Source organism: Dromiciops gliroides, chromosome 2 (assembly GCF_019393635.1).
Source record: "Dromiciops gliroides isolate mDroGli1 chromosome 2, mDroGli1.pri, whole genome shotgun sequence".
NCBI lineage: Eukaryota > Metazoa > Chordata > Mammalia > Microbiotheria > Microbiotheriidae > Dromiciops > Dromiciops gliroides.
This window is the reverse complement of record NC_057862.1, coordinates 191,037,681-191,056,131: the sequence shown is the minus strand read 5'-3', so window position 1 is coordinate 191,056,131 and position 18,451 is coordinate 191,037,681. Positions and strand designations below refer to the sequence as shown.

The 18,451-nt window shown below is 45.0% G+C and overlaps 1 protein-coding gene across 6 annotated transcripts in view; it reads right to left on the bottom strand.

Moving 5' to 3' along the window:
* Nucleotides 1–18,451, bottom strand: part of BAHD1 (bromo adjacent homology domain containing 1) — a 34,079-nt gene that overhangs the window by 10,974 nt on the left and 4,654 nt on the right. The window lies entirely within an intron of this gene.

Below are 18,451 nucleotides of genomic sequence, written 5' to 3'. Positions count from 1 at the left end.
GGAGCTCCAGTCCGTTCACTACCAGGACTCCAATGCACCACTGGTCTCCAGTTTTTCCAAGCCTAGATTTTTTTTCTCCCCAACTCTCCTCCTTTCAAAGCTCTGATCTACAGGGATGGTCCAGAAGGCTGGTGTTCTATCTCCATTAAATAAAGGGATACTCTCCCCAAAAGCCCATTTCCCTCATTCTCCTCCTAGTCCAAGGCTCCCTCCCATCTTATCCATGTCCACAGGAGGAAATGGAAAGGAATATCCATTCCAAAATGGAAGAGAAGCAGACCCAGGGTCAAAGGTAAAGTAAAACGGAAACCCAAGAACAGAACCCAGCTTGGTATTCTACCCTGTTCCAATTCACGTGATTTGGGGACTATGTACTAAGGGCTAAACAGAAGCTGTGTGGCTCTGGGTGCCAGGCATCCCATTCCCACAGGAACAAAAAGGGGAAATGGACAGAGACGGTACTTCTGGGCTTGGGTTTCTTCATCCATGAAGTAGTTGAACTAGATTACTTCGAAAAACTGTAAGAAGGGAGCTGCTACCTTCCCACAAATAGGGAAAGGGCTCCTGCTGGGATGAATAAAAAGCTGGCCTAACCTAATCGGCATCAACCTGGTCCTTTGTACACTCATTCTAACCCACCCTCCTCTCCACCCAAAGGTTTATTAGCCACTGGAAGGCTGAGATTCTGGGAAGGAAAGGATTTCAGGGAGTCAGAAGCTGGCTCCCTAGCTGGCGCCCAGGCCAAGGGCACCACCTCGAGCTGGCTCCTGAAGGGCTCCCACAGGCCAGGAAGCTGTCACCTAACCCTGTCGAGCCGTCACCAAATCGGGCCCCAGAGGCTCCAATTTCTCTGGGAAGAGCAGGCTGGAAAGCTGGCAGTCCGGGCCCCTTCAGCCCCTGTGTGGGTGCTCATGTGTGTGGAAGCGGGTCCAAGTCACAGACCCAGAAGGAGATGCCTTAAATCCCTGTTTAAACACAAAGGGCTTCAGGAAAAGGAAGAGGCAAGGAACAAGTCAAATAAAAGGTAAGGGGCTGGAGCCTCTTCCCTCTCCTGGCAAGTCCAGTGGTCTCGTCTTATTCCAGCTTAATAACCCCAACTCTCCTCCTTTCGCTTGGTGCTTTGACTTGGGAGGTAGGCACTGTGACTGCTTAATCTACGAGGAAAACAAGGTGAAGGGACCCAGAAGTGACAGAGCTAGCGCTGGAACATAGGGGGCTCCAGACTCGCACGTCCATGGCTTACCCCCAAATCAGGCAGAGCCCGTAGAACAAAGCAGATGTAGGAAATTCTTCCTTAACGGTGTGCTCAGGCCAAAGCAGACACACATGTGACAGGTAGCCCAGGACCCTCCTCTTACTTAAGCTTCAGAAAGGCGAAAGGCGGGCACTGGGGAAGGGCCACTGGGTGGGGAATTTTTCCCCAGCAAGAGAGGCTCCAAGGACCTGGAGAGCCCATGGATAAGGTAAACCCAACTGGTCTCAGGGAGTCTGGAATGCCTGTTCCCTGTCAGACCAGGGGGCTGGCCACATGCTTGGGACTTCTGGAGCAGCCCTCCAAGAAACTCAAATAGCAGCTGCAGCCAAGACACAAGATGAGCTTCTAGCTTAAGCACCGACTCAGCAGAACCTAGGTCTCGGTGGGTAGCCCAAAGGGGCCCAGCTTCTCCAACCAACTAGGCGACAAAAACCCAATGCCGGCCCCAGGGCTCCTCCAGGCCGGCCCAGCTCCACTTCCCACCCCTTCCTTCTTAATTTCCCCCACTGCTATTGTTATTCACACACACTCCACTCTAAAGAACACAGAGTTAGAGTCCCTGCTGGGCTACGATTTAACCCTGCAATTCCCAAACGGGAGCTGGGCTCAGGCTTTCCTTTCCTGGTGATGACAGCAAAATGCCCACTCAGGAGGGTCAGCTCGATGTGCAATGACCCACCACTGGGCCAGCACAGCCCCGAGCCGCTCACTTTCAGTCCCCAACATTTCTCCTGGGAAGAACTGGGCTAAGGGGAGCAGTGGGGAGGGCTTTGGGAATTGTCAGGACTCCCCTCCCTGCCATAAACCAGTCTGATCAGCGTGGGCGACCCCCACCCGGGAGCCCTGACTCGGCAAACTGGAAAGGGGAGGCAATGTGCCAGGGAGAAAGCAGTGGCTTCATGTGCTGACCTGCCCTGGCCCCAGGGTAGGGCCAAAAGCAAGACACTGGGGCAGAGTGGGGGGGGGGGTGAGAAGAGGGGCAGGTCAAAACCAAGACCCTTTCTCCAGAAAGCTCAGGGGGCCCCAGGAGGCTGGGAAAGAAATGGAGTTCAAACAGGGCTGGTGAGCTAGGGCAGCAGTGGCCCCCAAAGGGTAGGCAGAGAGCCCACCAGGACAGAGGGGCAGGGGATGGCCTAAGGCCACGAAGCCAAGCTCACCCAGACTCGTGGCCTTCATGGATCCGTATGCATACTAAGAGTCAAAGCCAAGCTGGGGATATAGCTACTAAGCTGGTAGACAGCCCTCATGCAGAGATCCGACTGCCCAAGATCAAGAGGGCCTGGCCCTTGCTCTGCAAGTCGGCCAAAGAAAGAGTGCAGAGAAAGGTACTCAAGGGACACTTGTCAATTAGCTGAATGGGTAGGCGACCTCAGGGCCCTGTCTGCCCTTCCAGGGCCCCAGCCCAGGAGCCCTCTCCATCACATAAACATGAAAGCAGCAGCCAGTTAGGAAAGGGGGAGTAAGGGTCTCAGGGTTATGTGAATTCTTTTTTCATTTGAGCAGCCAGCCTCCACATTCATGTCTCCCAAAGACACACACCCACACTGTCTGGTCAGGCAGAGATGCCTCTCAATTGCTTGACCCTGCAGTGGATAAATGCTGTGACCCTTCTGAGCTTGGGATGAGTATGGGGGAGGCTCTCCCTGCTCTCCCCCAACCACCCTCCGATGAAGTTATCAAATCCCACTTAGCTCATGGAGAAAACTCTAAGCCATCAAAAACGCCACTGCAAAATCAGTCTAGATTTTATATAGGACCCAAACGGTGACCTGCCTCCTCCCTCCCCCCAGAATCATCCAAGTAGAGGCTGGGCGATTTGGCTCCGGCTTCCCTTGAGCACGCTGAGCTGTGGGCTTTCGAGGCACGCTGAAGAAAAGAGTGCAGTGAGTCACACTTTGAAGCTTGACGTGGGAACTACCGCAGCAGCTTTTCCCTGGGGTGGAGCTGGGCAAGGGAGAAGCCGCTCGAAGCTTGTTGGACCTACCCCCCCCCCAAAGGGACTAACCTATTCCAGTCAAAAGAGAATCCGAAGAAATCAGAGTAAGGTCTCTCAGCACTGTTAGTCTTTCCCTCTCATTTATACAATGAATGGATCAACAAATAAGCACAATGACTATTTTAGACGTTGGCAGTGGAGTGCTTATTAGGAACTGGATCCTATCGCTGCCAAGAACCAAGAAAGGTAGCTGTGCTGATTCCCCCCTCCCCGACCCTACTCCTAACTCTCTGGGTTCTCTCTACTTCTATGGATATGGTCATTGGCTAGCCCCTAATTGCCATTCCCAATGAGAAATTCCAAGGAAAGTGATGCTGAGGAACCAGATTCTAGAATCTAAGATATTTCTTGTGCCCTAGGGTAATGTCTAGCCTGTGAACACTGGAGGAAACCAGCCCAACAGTTTTTTCCTGGGTGTTTTCCCCTTCTCATCAAACATCCAGGTAGAATAAAACCCTGAGCAAGAGCAACCAGGAGGCCAAGACCTTCAGGAGATGTAGTAAATAATATGTACAGTTTATGCTTGTTAGGTAGCTAGTGCAAAAGTTACTGTTTTCATTTTCTATTTTAGGAAACTGAATCTCAGAAAAATTAAATGACTTGTCCAAAGACATGTAGCTAATAAGTGGTAAAACCAAAAACCAAACTGTTTTCCCACTCTAAATCCAGTGCTCTTGCCACTGTACTACAGTGTATCCAATCAGTGAACAAGGATCTAAGAGGCTAACTAAGACATGCCCACAGGCATGTGTCATCCTGGCATATTGGAGATCTATCAGTCAGACAGACCTGGGTTCAGGTCCTGTCTCTGAGACACATCTCTTTGCCAAATCATAGAATGTCTCAATACTCTAGGCAAATAAGACTACGAGTCGTAGAACAGGCATACATCTACACTGGTAGAGGGAGTTTCCAAAAAAGAATTCCCTACATCAATAAAAACACAGGTCCTATTAAAAAACAAAACAAAACAAAAGGGACCCAGATACAGTGCTAGGCTCTTGGAAGACAAAGATCAGAACCAAACAGTTGCTTCCCTCAAGGAACACTCAATGTGAAGTCACCCCAGAGGCCAAGTAAATCAACAATCTCCAGTCATCAGTGAGGCTGAAGGCAAGATGGTAGAGAGCAAGAGCCAGCTCTCTTCCAAAGTCAAAGAATGATCTTTTTGAGGGTTCTGGGCCTCAATTTTGTTTCTTGTGGAACAGGACTGGAAAGAAGAGATCAGAAGCGTAAATCTGGAGTTAGATGGGACCTTAAGAAGTCAGTGAGTTTAACCCCCTCATTTTACAGACGAGTAAATTGAGGCCCACAGACCACTCAAAAGACCTGAGAAGGGAAGTTGAAACACTGACCTCGATTCTATACCCTAAAGCTGCAGACTGGTCCAGAAGTGGTGCATCGGCAGTACTTGGTACCCAGGCCTCCCCCCTCACACTGTCTCTTCAATCAGTACCCTAAACCAAAGGTGGTCAGAGCTGAAGGAGTGGCAGGGGAAAGGCAAGCTGAGGTAGGGGATCCTTTTGCAGATTTCTAGGCACACACGTCTGTGTCTAGGGTGGGGGGAGTCAGGGAGTGCTTCTGGGCCACCACAGAGCAGCACCCAGCTGCTACGCTGAACTCCAGGCTAGCTTTGTGTCAGCTCCAGACTTTTGCTGCTGATGCTAAAGAGCCGGCCTTAAGAGGAGGCAGAATATGGAGCTGCCTAAGTGAGCCCCAGGAAGGTTCCTATCCAAAAAATTCTTCCCCACTGCTGACTGAATGCCACCATTAGCAGTCAAACACTGCAGAGTCCTATCAGCCTCTTTTAAAATGGAAATGCTCCCTCGAAGTGTAGCATATACATTCCTCACAGTGTGAATTTTAGAGAGTGGGATAGTGGAAAGAATACTGGATCTAGCACAACATTTCCAAGTCCTCTCAGGTATAGAACCTTAGACAAACTCCCTGCACCTCAAGTTTCCTCTCTTCCAAAAGGAGAGAGATCACCAAACCTTAGATTTAGAGGGGAGAAAGATGGTTAGAGGCCATGGAGTCTGAGCCCTGGTTTTAGAGATGCAGTACTGGAGGCAGAGGGAAGTTGTAGGAACTGCCCTCAGTCACGTGGCTAGTAATTGTTTGAGGGCAGGATCTGAACCTCCTTCTTCCCGACTCCAGGTCGAAGACACTATGTTGGACTAAGTGATTCCTTCCAGATCTAAATCCTACCAGTTCCTCGGCTTTTTCCACTGAACAGAAAGCATGAGGAAACATGAGAAGACTGGAACCCTGGGGGTAGGGGGTGGGTGGGTGGCGGTTGCTGAGTTATGGCAAAAGGGCACAGAAAGGGGAGGTGTCCTTATTAGGTTGATTCTCAATCTAGTCTAGAGGGAGGGCCACAGGGCATGGGACTGGGGGAGGGGAAAGGTATAGAACAAACAGGCAGGGAATTCCTTGTTTTCCTCTACATCCCCCCAGCTGTGCTTATTGTGCTAAAAGTGAGACTACTTAACCCGCTATACCAAGGGCGGGATCGAGAGAATCAATTCTCAGCTATCACCCAGTGATTGATTCATAGCGGACAATCCAAAAGCCATCTTGAAGGGCTGTTCGGGCCTCCCCCTCCTGCCATCTGGGCTTGGGAGGGCAGAGTGCTCCCTCCCAGCCAAGTGGGGAGCTAGCTAGATGAGTGCTAGCAGCTGCTTAACTTCAGAAGCGCCCTGGGTCTGCTCCTCACAGCCCTTCTCTATAGTCAGGGGCTGCACCTCCAAATGAGGCCAGCTCCCCTTCTTCTCATTTAGAAAAGGAAGGAATTCTGCCTGCATACTGAACTTCACCATGCTGTTATACTTCTACAGTTTAAAAGTCCAAGCCTTGCACCTTGGGAAAATTGGGATCTTCATTCCTTTCTGGCTGTGCTGAGTGTGGTGTGAATTGGGGTCAGGGATCTCTCACTCCAACACAGCCTGAAAGTCTGCTCTCTACCTCTATGCACAACTTCAAATTGAGCATGGTGAAAGCAGCCAAGAGAAATACTTTGAGCATCTTCGAGGAGGTGGGGGGGGGCGGGGCAGGGAATGTGAATTCTACTCTCAAATTCACCGTGAGCTCATGTCCAGGAACCACGGAGCTGTATTGCTTCTGAGGAGATGATAATCTTCTTCATCCCTGTTAGGTGTCTATTAAAAAGCTTCATCAGCCATTCAATTCATTAGGACAGAAAACCCTAGACAGTGGCAGCCAATACAAGTGACAGGAAATGAAAGCTGGGGTCCGAGAGAACCAAGAAGCAGGCTTTTCCATCCACCCTGGCAAGTACAACTAGGAACAGCTTCATTGAGCTTGAGGTATATAACCAATGTCTTAGGAGTGCCACGGTGGCACTTTCTTAAGAAATGAACCTTCCCGGTTGGGGAGGAGTGGTGGGATGTCACGCATATCAAGTTCACCAAACAATCCCTTCTACTATCTCAACAGCCTCTGGGTCCTAGGATGTTGCTAAACTAGTCTCAACATAGCCTAGCTAGTTCACTGATGGGTACACACCAAGAAAGCTTTGCCTCTGCTACCTTTTCTGGGAGCGATGAGGGCAACAGTATCTCCTAAGTGGGCACCACATTAGACCATCTTTTTATTCACTGTTAACACCTGGCGTAGCATCTGGTACATAGTAGGCACTCTGAATAAGGTTGCTGAATGAATGAAACCTAGACACCATCCTGGTGTGGGCACACACCCAGGGTGCTCTGGGGAACAACTCCAACCACTGCCACCCGACCCTGTTGGAAGATCTGCTGCAAACAGACTGGCCTCACCTTTCACTCCTTTTGCCTCCTCTTAACACTCCCACGAGTGATGTTCCTAAGGTGCTGGGCCTCAGTACACCTTTGAAGCCTTTCTGATGCCCATCCCCCTTGTCCCACTATATTAACCACAAGTTCCAGTTTGTTCAGCTGTGTACCTTGGGACGCTGACCCAGCAAATCTGGGATCTCCTATCTTGTAATTGGAAATGGGCTTTAATTTGTCCTAAGTGAAAGTGTAGAAGCCTTTATTTCTCTCTCCTCTCCTAAATGAGCACAAAGGAAAAAGGCAGTGACATGATGGGGTGTTATCCCATGCAGGTAGTGGAATTTTCACTGAAGGTTAAAAAGTGTCAACAAACAGCTCTTCTCCGGGAATGGTTCTGCCCACAGGGAGAGAGATGTGACTAAATTAAGGAGAGGAACCTGAGGAGTCTAAGTCTGTAGCCCCTGGGCCTGAGGTGGTGAAGGTTACCAGGAGAACCAGATAGGCTTCTTCCAGTACAAAGCAGCTAACAAGTTTATAACTTGGGCTTCACTCTAAAAAGCTACCAAGTGAGAGAAGAGACAAATTAAGAAGAGATTATTTGCATCACAAAGGGATTTTTCAAAGGGTTCTTTTAAATGGCAAACTCTCCAACTTAAAATGATTCCATTTACAAAACTTAACCTGACACACTGCTTTTTTCCAGGTATATCATTATTACATGAAAGAAGGCACACCTGCATAAGGGATTGTGGCCAATGAAGCAAAAGCCGTGACCCAGCAGGGCCAGGTTCTGGTCCAACTTCTGTCGCTACACCTTCCTCTGGGACCCTAGGCAAGGAACTCTATCCTCTTATCTCCTTGTACAAGGAGGGGCACGGACTCTTCACCTTTTTTTGATGTCAAAAACCCGTCTGGCAAACAGGGAAAGCCTACTGATTCCTGGGAATAATCTTGTTAAATGCATAAGATATGGACGTTTACAAAGGAAACCAATTATAGTAAAACACAATGATTTCCAAGGTCCCTTCCAGCTCTAACATTTTATGAATTAATATAAAAAACAGCAACAAAACTTTGTAAGTACACAAATCACAAAAGGAGCAGCAAGGAAGTTGCTATTGTTATTTCATTCAGGGTTTATATATTTATCTATATACCCATATTTTTATGTATGGCATGATATGTATGTATATGTATAACGCAGAACATTAGGAGGACCTCCTATGGAGGATTTATGAAGACTATGGGCAATTAGTGTATGGGGTGGGGAGGGGTCTAGGGTTTCAACCTGTACATCTTAGAAGGAGGAGCCTCATGGCTGGGATGGTCTAGGTATCTAAGCAGAAGTAATTCCCATTATATTTCATTCATTTTTGATGTCAATTTGTTTGTAGTAGTTGAAATGTCTATTTGTAATAAAAAAAAATAATAGGGTCTTCTCTGTGGTTTGCCAAAAAGGCAAACGTCATGTATCATCCAAGTGATGTGGTGGAAAATGCTTTGGGCTTGGAATCAGAAGACACGAGTTCTAACCCCAGTTATTTTGACCCTAGGCAAAGTCTAAGTTGTAAAATCTATGAAATGGGGGTAAAAATACTTGTACTACTACTCTCAGAGGTTTGTCATGTGGAAAGCACACTAAAAACCTTAAAGATTTAAACAAATAAATATGTTCTCCTTATCCCATTTCACAGAGGAATGCAAAGCCTGGCACAAACGGGCATTTTCAGGAGTGAGGACTCTCTACACACCTGCACCCGTTACTGGACAGATTCAAATTCCTGGAAAGATCTCAAGACCACAATGGCCACTGGGAGGCGGCTCTGAATTACACATGATCATTCTGGCCCCTCAATGTCCCCATACTGTCCAGGTCGGGCCAGGAACAAAGTGACTATTTGCACCACAGCTTTTCACAATTTGAGGGACACAAGGAAGGCAGGGCAAGTTAAGAAATACATGCTCAGCAAGCTCCCTTCGCTGGACTGAAAACTGCATTTCACAGCAAAATGAAGAGAGATCTTTTTTCCCTCATACATTCCATCACAAACCTCTCGGATGGGGAAGACCCATGCAAAATAGACTAGTGATTTGCTGTACCTCATAGTCAGAGGTGACATTACTGACTGGCACGCCTTTCCTTGTCTCAGCAATGGGGATGGATCTCTGCTCATACAGCCACTATTCTTCCCAGACTTCTGACCACAAGGGCACAAATGTCTAAGACAGCTTGTGAGTTACGGGGAGTCTTTGGCTGTGGGAAAGACCAGGCTAGCTGGCCCGTATGGGGACTGAATATGTGGCTGGTCTTAGTATAATATTCTAATTGACTGAGACAAAAATAGATGCAGAGAATAGAGAGGCGCCAGAAAACTTCCCCGACAACCCTACCTCCAGAAAGCAGTTATAAATACTGGGGGTATTCATATAATAGACATAAAAAGAGTAGGCAACACCCAAACTGTCCTAGCTGGTGGTGAGCAAGGGAATACCATCTGACCTGAACCTTATGGTCTTTATTGTTGTTCAGGTGTTTTCAGCTGTGTCTGACTGTGACCCCATTTGGGGTTTTCTTGGCAAAGATACTGGAGTGGTTTGCCATTTCCTTCTCCAGCTCATTTTACAGATGAGGAAACTGAGGCAAACAAGGTTAAGTGACTTGCCCAGGTCACACAGCTAGTAAATGTCTAAGGCCAGATTTGAACTCAGGAAGATGAGTTTTCTTGACTTCAAGACCCAGAACTCTATCCACTGCGCCCCCTAGCTGCCCTTTGACCTACCACCTTCGTTTTTTTCCCTTGTCTTTGATCATGAATTTTTCTGGGCTCAAGATGACTTACCTTCTCTTTCACAACTGACAACACAGTTAATATATACATCTCAAGCACTCTTACATGTGCATGTATATCCTCTCTACCCCTCTATCTCCTCTACCCCTCTTTCAACTCTTGCCAATTACTTCAGAAAAGCACTTCCCCCCCATTTCATTTGTAAACTAAAATTGACCCTAATCACATGTGATAAGTTTAAGAGTGGTAGTGCTACTGCTTTACCTTTAGCAAAGAATCAATTAATCAACAGGCACTTATTAATAAGCACTAGCTACCTTTCTGGCATGGTAGATAGAAAGACAAAAATGAATGTCCCTGATATCAAGAAGCTTACAACTTATTGGGGGGGGGGGAAGCTCAAAGTTTGTAAGGGAAATTAAACAAATAACTTGTTCCTATCAACCTCTTGAGCCCTTGAAATTATGTTGTCTTCATAATCTCTACGAGTTTTCACCTACTTTCTCATTCTCCTCTAAATAAGCTTTTCCTCAAAACACCAATATTCAAAATAAATAAAAACTAATCATCTTTATAATTTTATCATGTGTCACAACAGAATTATTTTCTACTATTTTTGTCATAAATATACCATATTCAGTTATATTATAGATTAAATAGGTTTTGGGTGCTGGTCTGAAAACGAAATCACCATTCCTAAAATTGTTTCTCCAGAAAAAAAACCCCCAAAACAAAAGTGCTCTGAATTAAAAAAACAAACAAACAACCAACTCAACCTTTGTAATATAATTAGTTTCTAAAGCCAAGGACCAACTGTATTAACCTATAAGGGAAAAGGCTCTTTGGGAAGGGGAAAAGAGAAAGAAGAGATATACAGGATGTTCCTCCTGTTTTAAAAGATCTTCTGGGAAGGAGTTACGGCTTCCTTTATAACCTCAGAGTTTTCTTTATACTTCTCTAAAATTCTCTTGCTACAATCAAATCTCATTTCCTTTTTAAAGTTTTATTGATGCCTTCTGATTTTACATTGTGCTCCTGTCCCCATAATACACCCCCCCACCCCGAACCCACTCTCCTGCCCCTTTAACATTGAACAAATGGTTAGGCAAAACCAATGAACAATGGTGACTGTGCCACAAGGGTATTCACACTGCAAATCCATAGTCCTCCCACCTGTGTGCACCAGGAGTAGAAGGCTGCGTCTCATTATCTGTTCTCTAAGGCCAAAAGTAGTCAATTAATCAGAAAACATTTATCTTACATTTGCCTTCAGTAGAAGAAGGGAATCACTAGCCTTTATTTTCCATAGAACTCAGACAGCTGAAAATGTATAAAATTGTAGATTTAAGCTGGAAGAGGAAATTTAGTCCAGCGTCCTGATTTTTTTTTTTTTTTTTTTTTTGGTGAGGCAATTGGGGTTAAGTGACTTGCTCAGCAGGGTCACACAGCTAGTAAGTGTCAAGTGTCTGATGCCGTATTTGAACTCAGGTCCTCCTGAATCCAGGGCTAGGTGTTTTATCCACTGCGCCACCTAGCTGCCCCAGCGCCCTGATTTTAAAGGTGAGAAAACTGAGACCCAGAGAGGTCATTTGACTCTCCCACATACAGGAGTGTCAGATCCTAGATTTGAACTCTGATCCTGATTTCATGCCTACTAAGTAGGGTTCTTTCTCTATATTCAGCAGTTCCAAATTCTTTCCTTTTTCCTTGGTGATTTTATCTTCCAATTTTCCCCCCATTATTTTTCTAGCTCTTTTCTGGATCCTGTCTAAGTTTTCCACACCTGTCAAATCATGAAGCCGATACAGAGTTCTAATAAGAGCCGAACCATTTTGAATATAGCTGGATGATGACCTAATGGCTCTTAAATGTCAACCCTGTGCCAGCACATCCTAGTATCATGCTGGTACCCCAATAACAATCTTTCCATGAGTTTATAAGCAAGACCCATCCTCTTTGACCTTTCTGTATCATCTGACACCATCTAACACTCTCACTCTCTCTCTCTCTCTCTCTCTCTCTCTCTCTCCTCTTGATACTCTTAACCAGCTGGTTTCTATGACCCTGTTCTCTCAAGGTTCTTTCTCCTCCTCCTCCCCTCTCTGACATTTCTTTTTGCTCTCCTTTACTGGCTCTTCTTCCTTCTCCTCCCAACCCCTAAGTATGGGGTGGGAACCCTTTGGGTGCTGTCTTCTTTTTTTATTTCTCCATTCTCTCCGTTGGTAATATCATCTACTGGCTTCAATTATTACATCTAAATATATATTTACAGTCCCTGACCTCCACTCTTCGCTGGGCATCTCTACTACCTGGATGTCTTGCCAACATTTGAACTGAACTCATCTCTACCTCCCCCTTCCCACTCCCCCCCCCAAAAAAAAAAGAGAAAAAAATTCCCAATTCTCCTAAGTTATTTCTGGAGATGGTACCACCATTCTACCAGCAAATGTAAGTCGAAATAGTCATCTTATTGCTCCTTCTTATTTATTCCCCACATCCAGTCAATGGCCAAGTCCTATCTATTTGAACACTAACACTAAATCCTTCCTTCCCACTCCTGCTACCACCACAGTATTGCCTTCAACTGGGTAGTAACAGTTTTTTCTATCTGGAATCCATCCTACATATTATGACCATATAAAAGCTATCTCCCTAAAGCACAGGTCTGATCACATAACTTGTCTGCTTCAATAGATGCCCCACTACCTACAGGATGAGATATAAACTCCTTATCCTCACATTTAAGGCTTGCATGCATTGGTTTCAATCTACCTTTTAAAAAATACTTCATTTTTTTAAATTGAAAAAAGTCTATTTTCTCTCTCACTTTCAACTAACGGAGAAGAAAATAAAAGAAAAACAAAACCTTTTTAATAGGCAGAGTTGACCAAAAAAATTCCCACACTGGCCATATCCAAAATCATGTCTCCTTTGGAGTCCATCACCTTTCTGTCCAGAGGTAGGTACTAGTGTGTTTCATCACTGATACTTCAAAACTGTGATTAGTCATCACTCCAAAGCACCTCTGGGATGTTATTTCACACTGTTTCCCCTTCATAATTTACATTTTAGCCAAACTGGACTATCAGCCTTTCCCCAACCTCATCCTACTCTTTTCTGTCTCCCAGGAGGCACTCCACTAGTGCACATCATTCCAACTCCCTGCCTCCCCAAACCCTTTAGCCCCAGTGCCTACAACAGCCACCTATGTCTTTGCCCGTTGAAATCCTCTCTTTCCTTCTTGGTTCTATGCATTATCCTTTTCCATTAGGTCTTTCTCTGATATCTCCACCTAAAGAGGTGATTCCTTCTTCCTAGAATCTCTCATGCCTCTTTATTTGACTTCTTATTAGTTTTGTATACTAAAATAAGGTCAAAATAGGTACATGATTTAGACATAAAGGGTGATAGCATAGGTAAATTAGGAAGGAATAGTTTATGTCTCAGATCTATGGAGAGAACAATTTATGACCAAACAAGAGACAGAGAAAATTATGAAATACAAAATGGATGATTTTGATTACATTAAATTAAAAAGGTTTTGTACAAACAGAAGCTATGCAGCCAAAATTAGGAGGAAGCAGAAAGCTGGGAAACAATTTTTACAGGCAGTGTTTCTGACTTCTTATTAGTCTTATTAAGTCTTAACTTATTGATTTTAACTAGCATTATACTCAACAAGATTATAAATTTCTCAAGGCAAAGAAATGGGTGTCTGTACTAGTAGTTTGATCCCCCCCACCTCTGCAGCTTTCCACACTAACAGTGACTGGCATAGGGAATCACAAAATTAGAATTGCTAGGAACTTCAAGATCATCTAGTTCAACCCTCTCAATTTACAGATGAGGAAACTGAGGCCAGAGAAGGGAAGTGACCACCAAGGTCACAGAGGTTTGAAACAGCTGAACTGTGAAAAGAGCCCAGGTCCTTTTACTACTTGCTCTTTGGGACATCTCAATGTCATTTGAATGACAATAACCCCCTAAAACTGCATTTGTCAATTCAGATGACACTGGGCAACAGTACAACCATGGACTACTCTGTCCTTTTAGTATCAGCTCTGGAGATCTCAAAGCCCAAGGGATTGAGATCATAAACTAAGAGGAGAAAAAGTCAGTTGGGTTTTTGAAGTTTACAGACTATGATACATATTGATTGAAAAACGCTATCCTAACTCACCCAAAAGTTAATAAAGAATCAGAATTGATGCCAGTCACCTGGTCCAATCTCTACCCAGAATATGAATCTAATCTATAGTATCTAAAAGCCATGGCCAGATACGACCGTTTCTCTCTCTCTCTCTCTCTCTCTCTCTCTCTCTCTCTCTCTCTCTCTCTCTCTCTATATATATATATATATATATATATATATATATATATATATATATAATTTTAATTTGTAAAAAAATAATTAATTTTCAAATCTATTCTTCTTGTTTCCCAGACCCAAGGTGACATATTTTATAACAAAGACTTAATAAGAGGGGAAGAAAAGCTCACCAAAACTAATAAAGTGACCGTTTCTAGAAATATATATACCATTCCATAGCCAAAGTATTCCTCATTTTTCAACAAAGGAAGGGAGATAAATTTTCTTAATTCCACTCTGGATCATTGGTCATTATATTTACCATCTTGATCATAATTATTCAAGGTTCAGTTTAGATTTTTTTCAGGTGAAAATATAATGAAATATACTTAAAGGTTTACAAAGCCAACAGTTCAAAGTTGAACTGTAATATTTGCGAATTTTTTTTTAATTGACAAAATATGCCCTTCCCCATTAAAAGACAATGGCTCCTGGTATTGACAACCGGATGAAGGGTCAAAATATCTACCTCTAGTTCTTTTCCTCTATGCCTTAGAAAGTGAAAACAGCATCACCCACCTAAGGCAGAAGGCCCAACCAATTAATTATATATCACAGCAGTGAAAAGGAGGCCTGTCCTAAACTCTAAGGGTGGGGTCAGGGATTGAAATTCCATTCTCCCAGAACCCGGGAAGAAAGCTGAAAAAAATCACACCTGACTTTGATCCTACAGGGATGAGGAGAATCAGTGGCAAGTGCTTTCACTCAACCAACCTGGCATATGCTACATCAAGCAGGAGTTCCCTAGAATAAACCTTGTCTAGGCCAAGGTTCCTTTGCTGCCCTTTCTCCTTGTAGAAGGGCCTTCGAAAAAGATCTTATGGGCAATGTTATATTTGTGAGATGCTAAGAACCAGTCCATCAAGTGTTCCCCATTTGGAGAGCAGTGGGATTTGGATGGTCACTCTCCCTGGACAACTCCGCCTGTGCCTCCTACCCCCAAGTCTGCTCATAGAGCAGAGAGCCCACCTACTCAAACCAGTTTTGTCAGGGTCAGGGCTCCAATGCCTTATATGAATTGAGGGAAAATAGGAGGGAGGGGCTGGAGTTCAGATTTTTAAAAGCTCTCACAGTAAATTCTCATTTATTCAGGGTCTGATCAGTCTTCCTAAGTACACTCTCCTCCAGCCTTTTAACCATTTTCCATATCATTAGTATCTCTACCATAAGATAGAGATGGGGGGTTAGGGGAGGGGTGGAAAATGGGATGGGCCCAGGACAAAAAGGAGCTGAAATTCCAACCAATCTGTTTTGATGCTAGTTCAAAGACGGAAGGAATTCAATTACCTGGGACCTCCCTCTCCCCCAGGGAATGGGCATCAGCTTCAGGGGTCTGGAGCTGGAGAATACCAGAAACCCAGTCTGCCAGGGATTTGACAGGCTGGGATTTCACCTCTCTCCTCCAAGTTAAACAGGCAGCACATCCCACCTAGAAGCTGGTGTATTCCAAGCCAGGGCTCCCGCTTTCTGCCCCAGACCCCAAGCCTGTTCCTTTTTGGAGGAGAAGCGGCGACCGACCCTCTTCGCCCCAGCTTTTGCCCTCACCCTACCGAAGGCCTCGTGTCCCCCCGCACAATGGCAAGTTCACAAAGGAAGTGAGCCTCGCCAGACTGTGCTAGCAAATTCCCATAAATACTTGGGCCTGGGGTAGCGCTGCTTATGTAAAATGCTTCCCCATTGAGAGATGCTGCTTTATTTACATTCCTCACTACCCATTCATAAAAAGGAGGCCTTTTAAAGTCGGAGCTGTTCGTATAACGCTCCATAAACCCAGCAGCTTCAGCTGGCAGTCTTAGACCCAGCCTGCTTCTCAACGCCAGAGATTTTTTTTTTCCAAAAGATTTCCCCCCGCCCCCCCCCCCCCCTTAATGGCTCACCTTGCGACGAGGCATTGAGGCCAGATGCTGCCAGAGCAAGGCCAAAAAGAATAAGAACAAGATAAAATGAAAGAAAAAAAACTCCACACAAAAATCCTCCCAAACCCTGAGAGAGCAATACTGAAAGGAATGAAAATAAATTGAAAATTCCTACAGAAGTCCAACTTGGGGGGGTGGTGAGGGACGGGGGAAGGGAGGGGGAGAAGAGAATAAGGAGGTAAATAGGGAAGGGCAGAAAGGAGAACATGGGGGGGGGGGGCGGGCGGAGATTCCTTACAGATTTTCTCAAACTTCCTTTATAGATGACAACACTTCCCAGTTTCCCATTCATCCATCCAGGTGCCAGAGGGTGTGGAGGGGATTTTTTTTTAAAAAGCTGAAGGTAGAGATAGTAATGGGGATTTTTAAATTTCAGATAAGGGTTTAAAAAAAAAAAAGGATTATCTATGCCTCTTGATGAAGCACCTTAGAGCTTCTAGGTCCATGAGGGGAAAATAAGGGTAAGTTATCTAGACGTTGCTGCTGATGCCCAGTAAAGGGAAGGACTGTGCCCAAGGGCCACACAGCAGAGCAGCTTGGAGCTAGGAACGAACCCCGGTTCTAAGCTGTAGTACGTCTTCTGAGCTACAGTAGATGAGGAGGAAAGGTGGTGGTTTCTTTGATGGGGGAGTGGGCTTTGTTGCCATGGTAACAAGAGGTGTCTTTCCCTTCTGGAAGGAAATGCTAGTCCATTTATCATCAAACTGGGGCACAAAAGGGGAGATAAGGGGGGGCAGGAGAGCTGAAGAATGTATTTTTAAGTATCTAGACTCAATGCAGTCAATAGTCTTATAGCCCATTCTCTATACCCCTTAATGGTGGGCAACAACAGAGTCCTGAATTTGATAGGATTCCTAATTACTTCTTTTCAATTAGCTTTAATTATGGATAGATCTGTTTTCAAAGGACCTCTGTCCCAGAGTAGCTGAAACACAGGCCCTCCCTCTACACCAGGCTGGAAAACAGGAATCCACAAAATCTAGGAGTCTCCATTCTCTCCTCCAAAGTATTTTTCCCCTCATTTACACCCAAGAGTAAGAAGAGATAAAACACATGGATTCATTTAGCATGGACGACAAGGAAAATTGCATAACGACAGCTAAGTGTGTGGGTGGGGGGAGATGGTCTGGTTGAGGAGGAAGAAAACAGGATTACAACATTTTCAGATCCATCTCTATACGGTGTCATGAGGCCAATCTACTAGACAGAATCACCAAAAGTGCAGAAGACTAACATACACGAATCCACAAAATTCCAGAATGCTAAGAGCAAACTTACAAAAGAAAAATAGCACAGTAAGGAGATAGCAAAACCTCATTTCTTCCCCCATCAAATGACCCAGCATGTCTACCTCCAATGAGGAAAGGTCATAGTCCCTTAAGGGTATACAGAATGCTGGGTATTTTGGGTCAAGTGCTTCTCTTTCCAGCCACAATTCAATAGCATTCTTCATTCATTCATTCACTCACTACAAAATTTTTCACTGAATGCCTATGTGTGCTAAGTGCTACAAGGTATAATATGAAAAGGGAAGCATACAATTCCTACTCTCAAGAACCCCAGAGTCCAACTATGCAGACAACCCCCCCCCCAAAATACATGAACCAACCAGAAAACAATATAAAACCAAGTGCTTTATTGGTGCAGGCACTTCAGTACTGTGGAGTACAAAGAAAGAGATAATTGGGAGCTAGGGATAGCCAGGGAAGGCTTCACAGAAGAAGGAAAACTGGAATTCATTCTTGAAAGATGGGTGGGTGGCATTTGGTTGAGGTAGGAGCAACATTCTGTTAGGGGAAGGACTGCCCAGGGAGTCCTTCCTGCCTGGTTGAGTAGTAATAATAATAAGAGCTAACATTTTATATAGAATTTACTACGGCATTATCTCATTTGATCTTCACAATAACTCTGGGAGGCAGGTAGTATCAACCCCATTTTACAGAGGAGGAAACTGAGGTAGAGGTTAAGTGCTTAGGATCACACTGCTAATAAGTATCTAAGGCTGAATTTGAACTCAGGTCTTCCTGATACCAGACCCTGTGCTAGGTCTACGGCGCCACCTAGCTGCCCCTAGTAGAAGGAAGTAGTGAAGAGAAAAGGCTGGCAGGTCCTAGAACTTAGAACTGAAAAAGACCTAAAAGGTCATCTAGTCCCACCCCCTTGTGTCAAGATGAAAACCTGAGGTATAGGCCGGTTAACTGATCTGATCTGCTTAATGTCACATAAGAAATAAGCATCAGAGTTGGGCTGTAAACCCAGGACTGCTGACTCAAAAGCTTTCCTCTTTACCAAGCTGTCTCCAATATGGGGTCGAATAGGAGAAAGCTTAAATATCAGGCTAAGGAATTTGGGCTAT